This window comes from Globicephala melas, chromosome 17 (genome assembly GCF_963455315.2).
Source record: "Globicephala melas chromosome 17, mGloMel1.2, whole genome shotgun sequence".
Taxonomy (NCBI): Eukaryota; Metazoa; Chordata; class Mammalia; order Artiodactyla; family Delphinidae; genus Globicephala; species Globicephala melas.
The window spans coordinates 39,380,117-39,393,975 of NC_083330.1; the positions used below are offsets into that span (position 1 = coordinate 39,380,117).

Here is a 13,859-nt window from a genome sequence, read left to right on the forward strand (position 1 = left end):
TTCTGGTTTGAGATAAAGACAACAGAGGCAGCAGCAATATCTCTTTATCGTGGAATCCAATTTGGGGGCTGCAGGGGGGCGGGTGAGGTAGATTTATGACGGGAGGGTTGGGGGAAATTTGTACCTGTCGGTCAATGAGGGCAGATTTCTTAAAAAAAAGGAAAGACGGGGCAAGAAAATGATACTAGGTAAACTGACGTTAAAAAAAGAAAATGCGTTTTAAAGCAGCTTTTTCTTCCTCTGAATAATTGATTATCATGGCAAAGGTCAGCTGGTTAACAGCATGAGATGTCTTCTAGTATATTTAGCTGGAGACCCCTCTCTGCAGGATTTGCTCCCCAGTGCGGGGCTGCTCCAGCAGACAGCACACCTGTGGACCGCTCACCTTGTCTACCTGTGGCCATGGCCGACTTTGTCTCCTTGAGCAAAAGGTCAGAGCATTTGTCTGCTTAGCAAACTTTACTGAAGTTCAGGGTTTCAGGAAAACTATTAGAAATGTGAAAGAAAAAGAACCACACCAGCCAGGGTGATTGCACCCATTCTGCTATGGGGCACCTTAGAAGTTGTGATGGCTCGAGGGAACCGACGTGGAAGTTTCAGGAATACAAAGTTAAAAATAAGCACTTTTTTTGTCGTTGGGGAGGGAGGGAGGGTGATGGTAATGTTTTTAGCTATTAAAAATTCAGCTTTGCTTAGTAAAGAGTGCTTAGTTGCTTTAAAACAGATTTTCATTATTTTATTTTATTTTTATTATATTTTTTTATAAAAGACACTCCTTTCATGGCAGACATGGGCTTGTTGCCATCGGGCTGTGGAGCTCCACCCACTGACTTTTGTTTTTTAAATGATATTTTAAAATATTTATTTTGTTTAGTTATTTTGTTTAATTTTTTGGCTGCATTGGATCTTAGTTGCTGGCACGCAGGATCTTCACTGAGGCATGCGAGCTCTTCATTGCAGTGCACAGGCTTCTCTCTAGTTGTGGGGCGTGGGCTCTCTCGTTGAGGTTCGCGAGCTCAGTAGTTGTGGTGCTCGGGCTTAGCTGCCCTGTGGCATGTGGGAGCTTAGTGCCCCAACCAGAGGCAGAACCGGCGTCCCCTTCATTGGAAGGCGGATTCTTTTTTTTTTTTTTTTTTGCGGTACGTGGGCCTCTCACTGCCGTGGCCTCTCCTGTTGCGGAGCGCAGGCTCAGCGGCTATGGCCCACGGGCCCAGCCGCTCCGCGGCATATGGGATCTTCCCGGACCGGGGCACGAACCCGCGTCCCCTGCATTGGCAGGCGGACTCTCAACCACTGCGCCACCAGGGAAGCCCGGAAGGCGGATTCTTTACAACTGGACCACCAGGGAAGTCCCCTAAAATAGATTTTTAAAGACGAATCTGTTCTTCACTAAATCAGGGTAATTTTCAAAGAGTTCGAAAAGCAAAATGTGAAAATCCTCCAAGGGGCACCTAAGCTGTATAAAAGAGGCAAACGCTCTTCCCTGCCATTTCAAGACATTACTTGATGTTTCTCCTGTGTCCTAATTTGGATGGATGTGTATGGGGGTAGTGGTGGTGGTGTATATGTGTGCGTTCAGTCTGGAGGAGTTTTATTATGTACATGACCTATCCGAAATTCGCTCAGTACTCCACAGTTTGAAAGACAGAAAAAACAAAATGGAATGGACAATGATTATAAGTATTATTTTACTTTTTTTTTTTTTTGCGGTACGCGGGCCTCTCACTGTTGTGGCCTCTCCCGTTGCGGAGCACAGGCTCCGGACGCGCAGGCCCAGCCGCTCCGTGGCATGTGGGATCCTCCCGGACCGGGGCACAAACCCGTGTCTCCTGCATCGGCAGGCGGACTCTCAACCACTGCGCCACCAGGGAAGCCCCTATAAGTATTATTTTAATTTATACTTTTCCGTGGGTCAAATAACCATGACAATGCAAAGACTTTTAAGAGCAAGTCCCCCAAAAGTCACCTCTGTCTGTGGTTGGGGGAGGGGACGAGGGGCCAGGAGGGGCTGGGATGAGGGAGTCATCCTTTCCCACAGCAGCTCATCAGCTAAGTTAGGCTTTTCATATAGAGATCCTTGTTCAGAGAAACTAAAACTGCATCCCTAGTCTTTCTTCAGAAACTTGGTAGCCCTGCTTGGTAAGATGATCAAGCCTTTGATGGCATGAGAGACAAAGGTGTGTTTTTTATTTCCTTTGAAATAATGGGGAGAATGTAGAAGAGCTAGTAACTGAAAAATGAGTTTTAAAAGGACCTCACTTAAATTTTTCAAACAAAACTAAAATCATGGCTCAATTTTTTTTTTTTTTTTTTTTTTAGCTGAGAAAGAACTTCTGCACTGCAAAGGAAAATTCTTCTTGGGCAGAAGTGTGTTTACCCCTGGCATGCTGAAACTCTGAGATTCTGTGAAAATGTCCATTTTCATGCTTCTAGTGTTGGTTCCCTTTCTTGTTCAGTTTTAGCTACACACACACTTAAAACAGGGATCCTATCCTGTATGTTTTGATGCCCAAACCTTCAGATATTTGTTTTGTTAGAAGAATATAGTGTCACTCAAGAAATGTTTGAGTCTCATGAAAGAAACGTTTCACTGTAAATGTTCAAGAACTCAGATCCACCAATGAATTCATGTCTATGTAATGGGAAAACATCTGGGTAAAAGGTACAACAAGATCAGTTTATAAAGGAGATTTTTTAACAGTGCATCAGATTTTCAAATGCTAGTACACCCTGGCAGTGCACCTGTTGTATAAAGCAAGGCTTCCTTTTATATAATAACACCTCCCTCCCCTTCAAGCTTTCTGGCATAGAATCGTAAGTTTCAGTAAACAAGCCCAGCTTTACCATATGCTGTGCCTTTCACAACTTCACAGACTTTGGTTTTAACCCTGCCCAGTCTTCATCTTTCTGACCTGTCCCCATAAGGAAGTTTCTTTCCCTTCCCGGTGACAGTTTCTGTTGTCTTCAGACCAGTGTACTTGCATCTCCAATAATTAGAATCATGGACTGTTGCCTGTCTTGTAGGACACCTAGACGTCACTCCTAATTTACAGTTGAAGAAATTGAGCCCAGAATGGTAAAAGGGACTTTTCCATCTCAATGTGAAAATAAGTATCACCTGCTTTGTTGCCTAAATATCTCTCAAGACTTTTACCTCCTGTCTCTCCCCATAACCACTGCCCGCCCGGGTCAGACTCATCTCACCTTTTCTTTGGACCCTGCTGTAATAGCCTGTTGTCTGGCCTTTCCTAATCTTCCCCTGCCCACTTTACACTGGCTTTTTCTACTAGAATTAGGTTAATCAGTCTAAAATATGAATATGGCTACTGCCACTTCTGTGCTAAGGTACTCATTGCCTTCAGGATGAATTCCAAGTTTCTTAGCCCAGTGCACCAGCCGCTCTGTGACTTGACCCCTACCTGTCTCTCTAGGCTTACTTCCCAACCTTTTTACCTCACTCTTCATGCTTCCTTAATATTAAACTGTTTGCAGTGCCCTGCATCCATACCACCAAACTGTCACTCGCCTGTGCGTGTGGTATTCCTATATCAGTCTGATGTTTTGGTTGCAAGTAAATGAAACCAACCCTAGTTAATTTAGGCAGAAGAGAAATTTCTTAAAAGGGTATTGGTATTTGTTTTCCTCTTTCCGGGAAAAGAAAAAAGAAAAAAGAAAGGACACTGGGAGGCTTACAGAATTACTGCAAAGGCTGAAGAACTAGGTCAGAAGCTACCCAGCTGAAACCGAAGCTCAAATCACGCTCTGGGGCAGGTCCACTGAGGTTGCACTGCTGTAGCCTCCGCATTGCAGCCTGCTCTGCCGCACCCTGACCCTGGGGGTTGGGGGCTGCCCTTTGGCACCACTGTGCATGGAAGCTAGACCTTGATATGGCTGCTTCTAGTGCCAGAAGTGATTTCTTTTGTGATCTGTATTTCTTTGTGTCCCTAGCTCCCAATCTCACAGTTTTGGCGCATGTATCTGCTTGTCCAAACCTAAGTCACATGCCTGTCCCTAAGTGCGCAGGAAGGGGGAAAGAAAGTATCAGAAATGTTCTCCGTCTATGCTGAGGATCCCACAAAGCTTCAGAAAGAGGGAAATTGCTCAAACAAAGGAAGTTCAGATGCTGTAGAGCCACAAGAGTGACACGTGTCCAGTATGATCCTTCAGCCTTTATGAGCTACCCATGTCTGTTAACAGCTTACTTTCATGCACTCTATCACCTTTATTCATCTAGCTAATTCTTGCTCATGTTTTAATATCAGCACAGGTGTCTTTGCCTCAAGGAAGTCTTCCTTGCACCCAGGTTGGGATTTGTTTCTCCCTTAGCCTTTTGGGCCTGTTTATGCCTTATCGCTTGTGACATTTTCTTATGTTCCTACATAGGTATTTGTGTTCAACTCTTGTTTTTAAACTCCCCAACGGTAGGTACTGTGCCTTAGGTATCTTTGGATTCCCAATGCCTATCACAGGGTTTGGCTTATGGACATGCCTGATGCATTTATTCATTCATTTGCTCACTGTTTGTTGAACTGAACTGCCGAAGATTACATAAGTAATTGGTGGCAGAGGTGGGAGTAAAACTCAAGTCTCTTGTCTTTAGTGGTTCTAAAATAACAGAAACAGGCACATCCCTCCTTTCCCTCTCTTCCACTCTAATCCTTATTGATTTTTTCCCATGGTTTAGATTCTGCCACACTTCATCATTTTCAGTGGATTCCTTTCCCAACCATTGCCGTGGCACATGGTTTAAGGAACCCAGATCTGTTGAACTGTAAACTGTGGTTCTGTCCTGGATATGGAATAGGCAAATGCAGAGAACTTTTGGGAAAACGTATGCAGCTACAATTTGGCTTTGAATGATTATACCTCAAATTGAATCAGGCTTCTTTGGTGCAGAAGTTCTCTAAAAGATCAATGCTTTGGCCTGTGGACTTTCTGGCCAAGAAGCGTGTGCACTTTTAAGAGGAACATAAACACAGCTCACGCTGGTCATACAGCAGCTTGGGTAGGTGGATTTATACTTCATCAGACAGTTGGTCCCTGGGTAGAAATGTGGGCCAAGGGCCAGGAGACCCTTGTTCAATTTCCAGTTAAGTCATCTCTGTTTATTTCTCACAAAATACATATTTAAAAAAATTTGAAATTAAAACGTCATGCTTAAAACACTCTACAGTAAACAGAGGTCTTAAAAGAAGAGCTGTTGCCAGCATCACTTTTTGTTAAAGCTGTATCCAATTTAAAGTTTATTTTATACCCAGGATACAGAGTGGTGTGCAGAGTGCTACAGAAGTCACTGCACATCTGATCTGACATTTCGGCAGGCCTTTTCCCCGAACAGGATACTCACAAACTTGGGGGCTGGCTTTGGGCATTGATGGATGCGCGTGGACGTGTCCATGGGATACTGGACGTTCGGTGTATGCCTCTACGGCCTGCTCCTTTCTGCTGTGCTCCACAAAAGTCCTGTTGATTTTACCTTTTAAGTAACTCCTTTCTCTTCATCTCCTCTCCTATCCTGGTCCTATTTCTGTCACCTCCTGATTTGTCTCTCTGGATTCCCTATTGCCACTATCCAGTCAGTCCTGACCATTTGGCTTGCAGTACCCTCTCTACTTCATATACATCTGTGGCCTCCTATTGCCCTTAGGATAAAGGCAAAAATCCATAACGTGGCCCAAGCCCTTAGGTCTGGTTCCATCAAGCTCTCCAACTTGGTCTGGCATCCACCCCCATAGCCCCTGCTTTCCCTGGGGCAGCCATACGGGGCTGTCAGTCTCATGAGCTTGTGCTATGTCCCTCCTGCCCCAAGGACACCCTTAGGCTGTTCTCTCTGCTTGGAAACCTCTCCTCAAAGCCCCCTCATCTCACCCACCCCGTGCTCTTCACCTAGTTAATGCCCACCTATTGTTCCGATTTCAGTTCCGAGGTCACTTCCTTAGGAAACTCTTCCTACCCTCCTACTCCCAGTGAGACCTCGTTGTTTATACTCTTACAGCATGGCAAGAACATTCTTTTCCTTTTCAGCATTTATCATCATTTGAATTTACACATTTATTTCTGTGATTATTTGAATAATCTTGGTGTCTGTCCTAACACCAGTGCAAACATTTTTCAAGCACTTACTGCATACTTGGCAATTTCTAAGTCCTGTCAAAGCATTAACATATTTAATTCTCACAAAAACTGAGGAAGTGTGTCCTATTACTACCCTTCTTGAGGGCTTAAGTAACTTGCTCATAGCCACACAGCAAGTTAGCATAGAGATGGGATTTGAGCCCAGACAGTCTTGCCCTAAGTATAAAGATTGAATCAAGACCCTGCATTGCCTTCTCAGTAGACAAAGATTTCTCAAACTTTGTTTCATTATTGACCTTTCAAGGGCCCCTTTTAGACATGCTTTACTGATCTTCCTCCCATGAATTTTTTTTTTTTTTTTTTTTTTTTTTTTTTGCGGTACGCGGGCCTCTCACTGTTGTGGCCTCTCCCGTTGCGGAGCACAGGCTCCGGACACGCAGGCTCAGCGGCCATGGCTCACGGGCGCAGCCGCTCCACGGCATGTGGGATCTTCCCGGACCGGGACACGAACCCGCGTCCCCTTCATCGGCAGGCAGACTCTCAACCACTGCGCCACCAGGAAAGCACCCCCCCCGCCCCCATGAAATTTTAATGTTACAGGTAGATGTACTGTTGTGGTGGGCAGAATGGCTCCTCCCCTTCCCACCCCTCCCCCCAAAGACATCCACGTCCTACACCCTGGAACCTGTGAATAAATTATATTGCATGGTATGGGGAACTTTTGGCTGCAGATGAAATTAAGGTTATTAATCAGATGACCTTGAGCTAAGGTGATTATTCTGTATTAGCCTGGTGGTCCCAATGTAATCACAAAGTTTCTTATAAGTGAGAGAGGGAGGCAGGAGGGACAGTGTGAGGGAGATGCAGTGTAAGAAAGACTTGACTGCCATTGCTGGCTTTGAAGATGGAAGAGGCCATTAGCCAAAGAATATGGGCAGTTTCTTGAAGCAGGAGAGGCAAGGGAACAGAGTTTTCCCTAGAGCGTGAGAAGGAGCACAGCCCTACCCACACCTTGTTTCCAGTCCAGGGAGTCCCATTTCAGACTTCTGACTCCCAGTACTGGAAGATAATAAATTTGTGTTATCTTAAGCTATTACGTTTATGATAATTTGTTACATCAGCAATAGGGGACTAATACAAAAATGCAACTCTGTGTCTGTATGTATATATACATACACATACATATGATTGCATACATTGCACATACTATATGCATATCTGTGATTTGTACATAAAATGAGTAATTTTCTTCAGCACCCAGGAACAACTTTTCACCCCTGGTGGCAATATAGCCTCTGTTGAGAATGCATGTACTGGACTGTGAGAACAAGAATCATCCTGGTTTTGACCACTACTGTAGCTCCTGTTCCTACCATAGTGCCTGGCACATAGTAGACACTCAATAAGTATTTGTTGACTGAGTGAGTGAATGAATAAATGGATGAATGGCTATGAATGACTTGAATTAAATAACCTGCTTATGAAAAATAAAAAGAGCTAAAGAGCTCCATGTTGGAAGTGAGTGAATCAATGTTTTTGAATAACTGTGAGACTGTAGTGCTGTGAACGCTGTTCATCTCCACAGATTTATCAATGTCCAAGAGCACCTGTAGCATTGGGTTAAAGTGATCCAAGCACCAGCAGGAGGGGCCTGGCAATGTTGGCTCTGGGCTGTGCAGAGAGCACAGCAGTAGGCAAATGGCCTCAGTCTGCCTGAAGTCTGGGGGGTAATTGGATGAAGTAGCCTCACGTATTTGGAAAAGGAATCAAGATCTACTGTGAAATGGTGAAACTTCTTGGTTTACCAATGATCAAGCTTTCTATATACCAGGCTCCTTTTCTGTACTGTACACAAAACCCAGGCGGAGCCAAGAGCTTCAGGGCAGATGTTAACCCTCTTCCCCTCCACCCGTCAAGTGTCCATTTGGAAGGAGTTTTCCAGGGCTAGGATTTTGGTGGCCTTGCTTTTGTAGGAGAACCTACATCCCCATGTGGTTTTCCGACCACCTCCCTGGCTCTGGGGAAGGTGCAGGCTCTTCCCGGGGCCCGCTCTGTGTCTGTCTTGTGACGATGACGGGAGCGCTAAACTCCTTAGGGTGACAGGCCATGCTGACTTTGGTCCTGCCCCTGGCGCTGGTGAGTTCAGTACATTTCTTTCTGACTCTCCTAGAGATGCTGTGTGGGACAGTCAGGCAGAACCAGCCAATCAGGGTGAATCCAGGGGGATGAAGTGTGGAATGTGTTGAGCTCTGCACTTCCATGCCAATGGGGACTGGGCAAAGTCTGCAGGATTGTTGGGAGGGGGCTGGGGGTGTTTGGGGAGGTGGCCGAAATGGGAGTGGGGCACAGTGCAGCACAGGAGGCCTCTGGGGGAGTAATTTCTCAGGCCTCAGAGCCTCTCTTGGCAGAGTCCCTCACTTCACTTGATCTCACCACACGGCAGTACTGGTCTCCAGGGCCTATGCATAGCTAACAAGGAACACTTGTCTGGCGTTCATGTTTACAAATAACTTTCCTGTATAAGATCTCGGGATGGTGAGTCTTGAGGGGGTCTGGTCTAACCTTTCTGTGGTTGTTTTGTTTCTGTATTTTAGCAATCATTGATTCCAATGCCTACTATGTGCGATGATAACAGCAAACAAAAACATTTGGATTGCATTTTCCATTCAACGTATTTTTTGACTTCCATTAGCTAATTCATATCCAGTCCTATGAGACTGGATCTTATGCCTTCATTTTTCAGATGAGAAAACTAAAGTTTAGCAAAGCACATGAACATACACTGTTCATTAGGCTATGGAAAATAATAGTATGATCTACCAAAATATGTATGTACTATAAGTGCTTTTATTCCTTTAATTCCCAGAGCCCTGGGGGTAGGCATTAGTATTACTCTCAGTTGACAAATGGGAAAATTGAGGTGCAAGATGGCTAACAACTTGCCCAAGCTCAGACAGCTACTAACAAGAAGCAGGATTTAAACTCAGGTAACCTGGCTTCATAAACTAGAGTTTCAACCACTCTGCCATTCTGCATCCCTTCAAAGTGGTATTTCCAGTGCTGAATTCCACACCCTTCTTTCATCTCTACCATGGTACCTTTCTATGCCAAGCAATCTGAGAAGGACAATGACATCGTTTCTGCTTACAGTCTGGGTGGGGGAGTTAAGTTGCGCACCGGGTGATTTTCAGGGCAGAAGGCCGTATGTACTAAGGCAGAGGTCAAGAGGAGCTCTGAGGGACCATAAAGAGTGGCCCAGGAGACTTATACCTTGTGGTCTCCACAGCCCCTTCCCTGCTGGTCTTGCCCATGCTGGCCTTCCAGTGAGTAGCTACTCTTAAGTGGAGTAGCCTTTGCAGTTGTCTGGATTAGTCATTTTGACTTCAGACTTGGGGTCTGGGGGCCATGCCCCTGGGAAGTTTCTCTTGGAAATTTTCCACCATATGTAGCATGACCAGAAAACATAGAGGTCATCAACAAGCAAACTGCTCAAAAGAAGTATCCTAAACTGTCCTATACCAGGTGCCTGAAGACAGAGATCCTTTGGGCTCTGGTTTTCCTTTGCTGGTTTCTTGGAAACTTGGAAGGATCATCTATTGCTGCCTCTGCTAGGTGCTGCCTTTTCTTTTCCTTTTCTTTTTGACAGGAAAGTAGGATTTATTGGTGGGCGTAAGGTGGGGACAAAGCTCTCATGAGTGCAGGGCCTGCCATGTGTCCAGGGGGCCATGATTAGGGGTATGTTTGACCCCACAGCCATCTGGGATGAGCTGCTTTTCAGTCACCATGTTTTCAAATTCATCCACATTAAACTTAGCAAATCCCTACTTCTTGGAGATGTGGATCTTCTGGCGGCCAGGGAACTTGAACTTGGCCTTGCATAGGGCCTTGATCACATGCTCCTTGTTCCGCAGCTTGTTTTGCAGATGGACATTATGACTTCGCCAATGTGGACCCTGGCCACTGTGCCCTGGGGCTTTTCAAAGGCACCATGCATACCAATCTGGAGCCTAGATTAGGGACAGCATGCCAGATGTAAATGTCCACTGGAAAGGGCTGTCTCCAAGGTCCCTCAGGGCAACCCATGCAGGCAACAGGCTGCATACACTACCTAGGAGTTTGCAGCCATTGCACACCAGGCCTCCATGGAGGAAAAGAGCACAGTCAGCTTAATTGGCTGCAAATAGGTGCTCCCTTTTCTAATCTTGGACTGAACCCAGCACTCCATGGCTACTTTCTCCCAGCCACTAGCCCAACTTAACCTTGACATGCCCCCCTTGGACATCGTTTTCTAGATTTAAATGCAATCTTTTGTCTATATTTTGAAAACTCCAAATTAAGATATGTAGGTTTGGCACATATTTATATACTTCTGGGAGTAATGATTTAAAATATTTGAAATTAGAAGTGTCTTTAATTTCTTAAACATATGGTTACTGCCACGCTACCACCATAATTTTGCCAGAATCCCTACAGTCTGGCTGCTGTAATCATCTCTCTCTTTTGTTAGCCATGCAAGAAACTCTATTTTCTTCACTGGGGTTCTCTCCCCTTTATTCCCTTGCCCACACTGAGTCTATGCCTTTGTCATCACAGCTTGAAACGCCTGGATCCTTGGCCAATCAATGCCTTTATATGAGTATTTAGGGGACATTTGTTTCTTTAGTGTGGACTTTAAAATTAGTAAACCCCTCCAAACCAATTGGCATATAATTTTTTTGGATATTTGATATTTGGGAAATAAGTTACATAGAAGTTTATCTCATTCACTGGTAATGATCTTGGATAGTCTTGCTTTGTGTCTTATAGCAAGAAGGTGATAATTTCCATGCATAATTGTATCACTAAGTAATATAAAACCATTTGATGTCATGTTTGCTTAGCATTTTGCTCTTAACCTTTATGTAGGTTTTAGTACGTGTGTTAGAGTTATTTGTTTTCCTGTCTGTTTCTCCCATAGATGATAAGTTTCTCACAATCAGGAATCCTTCCTCATTCATCTTTGCGTTTTCAGTCCTAGCATGGTGCTGGGAACAAAATATATGTCCAAAAAGTGGTGTAGAAAAAATCAGATTGATGTCTTTGATCAGTTTCATAAATGATCTACTATTATCACTCACTGAGTCATAACTATATATTTATGTCTCCTTTACCAACCATTAAGTTTCTGGTTTGGGCCATTTAGTACAAACTATAGATTAAAATGAACAGTTATATGCCAACACGTTGGACAACCTAGAAGAAATGGATACATTCCTAGAAACATACAACCTACCAAGACTGAATCATAAGGAAACAGAAAATCTGAACAGACCAATTACTAGTACAGAGATTGAATCACAATCAGAAGCCTCCCCTAAAACAAAAGTCCAGTACCAGAGGGCCTCACTGGTGAATTCTACTAAACATTCAAAGAATTAATACCAATCTTTCTCAAACTCTTTCAAAACATTGAAGAGGAAGGAATGCTTCCAAACTAATTTTATGAGGCCAGCATTACCCTGATACCAAAACCAGAAAGGGACACCACAAGAAAAGAAAATTACAGGCCAATATCCCTGATGAACAAAGATGCAAAACTTCTCAACAAAATATTTGTGAACAAAATTCAACAATACATTGAAAAGATCATGCACCATGATCAAGTGGGATTTATTTCAGGGATGCAAGGATAGTTCAGCAACCACAAATCAGTCAGTGTGACACATCACATTAGCAAAATGAAGAATAAAAATCATATGATCATCTCGATATGTGTGGAAAAAGCATTTAACAAAATTCAACACCATTTATGACAAAAACTCTCAACAAATATGGGTATAGAGGATATATGCCTCAACATGATTCAGGCCATATATGACAAGCCCATAACTAATATCATACTCAGTGGTGAAAACTTGAAAGCTTTCCTCTAAGATCAGGAAAAAAACATGGATGCCTACTTTCACCTTTTCTATTCAACATAGTATTGGAAAGTGTAGCCAGAGAAATTTAGGTGAGAAAAAGAAATAAAAGGCATCCAAATTGGAAAGGAGAAAGAAAAACTGTCACCATCTGCAGGTTATCTAGTATAATATATAGAAAAATCTAAATACTCCATGAAAAAAGCTGTTAGGACTAATAGACAAATTCAGTAAGGTTTCAGGATACACAATCAATACACAAAAAAACTCTTGGATTTCTTTCTTTTAATTAATTAATTAATTAATTAATTATGGCTGTGTTGGGTCTTCATTGCTGTGCGCAGGCTTTCTCTAGTTGTGGCGAGCGGGGGCTACTCTTCGTTGCGGTGCACAGGCTTCTCATTGCAGTGCCTTCTCTTGTTGTGGGGCATGGGCTCTAGGTGCATGGGCTTCAGTAGTTGTGGCATGCGGGCTTCAGTAGCTGTGGCTCATGGGCTCTAGAGTGCAGGCTCAGTAGTTGTGGCACACAGGCTTAGTTGCTCTGCGGCATGTGGGATCTTCCTGGCCCAGGGCTCGAACCCGTGTCCCCTGCACTAGCAGGTGGATTCTTAACCACTGCTCCATGAGGGAAGCCCAAAACTCTTGGATTTCTATACACTACAAATGAACTATCAAAAAGAGAAATTAAGAAAACAATTCCACTTACAGTTGAATCAAGAAAAAGAAAATACCTGGGAATAAATTTAACCAAGGAGGTGAAAACCCTGTATATTGAAAACTATAAGACATTAATGAAAGAAATAGAAGATGCAAATAAATGGAAAGATATTCTGTATGCATGGAATGAAAGAAACAATACTGTTAAAATGTCTATACTATACAAAGCAATCTACAGATTCAGTGCAATCCCTATCAAAATTCCAATGGCATTTTTCACAGAAATAAAACAAATAATCCTAAAGTTTATATGGAACCACAAAAGACCCCAGATAGTCAAAACAATCTTGAGAAAGAAGAATAAAACTGGAGGCATCACACTCCCTGACTTCAAACCATATTATAAAGCTATAATAATTAAAACAGTATGGCATTGGCATAAAAACAGACACATAAATCAGTGGAACAGAATAGAGCACTCAGAAATAAACCCATACATATATGATCAATTAATTTACAGCAAAGGAGCTAAGAATATACAATGGGGAAAGGACAGTCTCTTCAATAAATGATGTTGGGAAAACTGGACAGCCACATACAAAAGATTGAAGTTGGGCTCCTGCTTTATACCATACACAAAAATTAATTCAAAATGTATTAAAGACTTGAACATAAGACTGGAAACCATAAAACTCCTAGAAGAAAACATAGTCATCTCCTCTGCATAGGTCTTGGCAATGATTTTTTGAATCTGACACCAAAAACGAAAGAAACAAAAGCAAAAATAAAACAAGTGAGACTACATCAAACTAAAAAGCTCTGCACAGCAAAAGAAACCATCAACAAAATGAAAAGGCAACCTACTGAATGGGGGAGAAAATATTTGCAAATCACACCTGATAAGGGGCTAATATCCAAAAAATATGTATGGAAGTAACCTAAGTGTCCATCGACAGACAAATGGTTAAGAAAGATATATATAAACACATACACATAAGACACAATGGAATTACTCAGCCATGAAAAAGAGTGAAATCTTGTTATTTGTGACAGCATGGATGGACCTAGAGGGTATTATGCTGAGTGAAATAAGTCAGACAGAGAAAGACAAATACCATAGATTTCACTTATATGTGGAATCTAAAATACAAAAGAACAAAAATAACAAAAGTCAGGGGGTGTGAAGGTAAGTGAAATTGGTGAAGGAGATTGAGGTACACACTTCCA

General features: G+C 43.0%; 1 non-coding gene across 1 annotated transcript; it reads right to left on the reverse strand.

Annotated features, from left to right (window-relative positions):
- Positions 1–10,126: 10,126 nt before the first annotated feature.
- Positions 10,127–10,255, reverse strand: LOC115856702 (small nucleolar RNA SNORA70). The gene has a single exon (XR_004040951.1). It is a non-coding gene; the product is annotated as a small nucleolar RNA SNORA70 (small nucleolar RNA).
- Between the last annotated feature and the right edge of the window lie 3,604 nt (positions 10,256–13,859).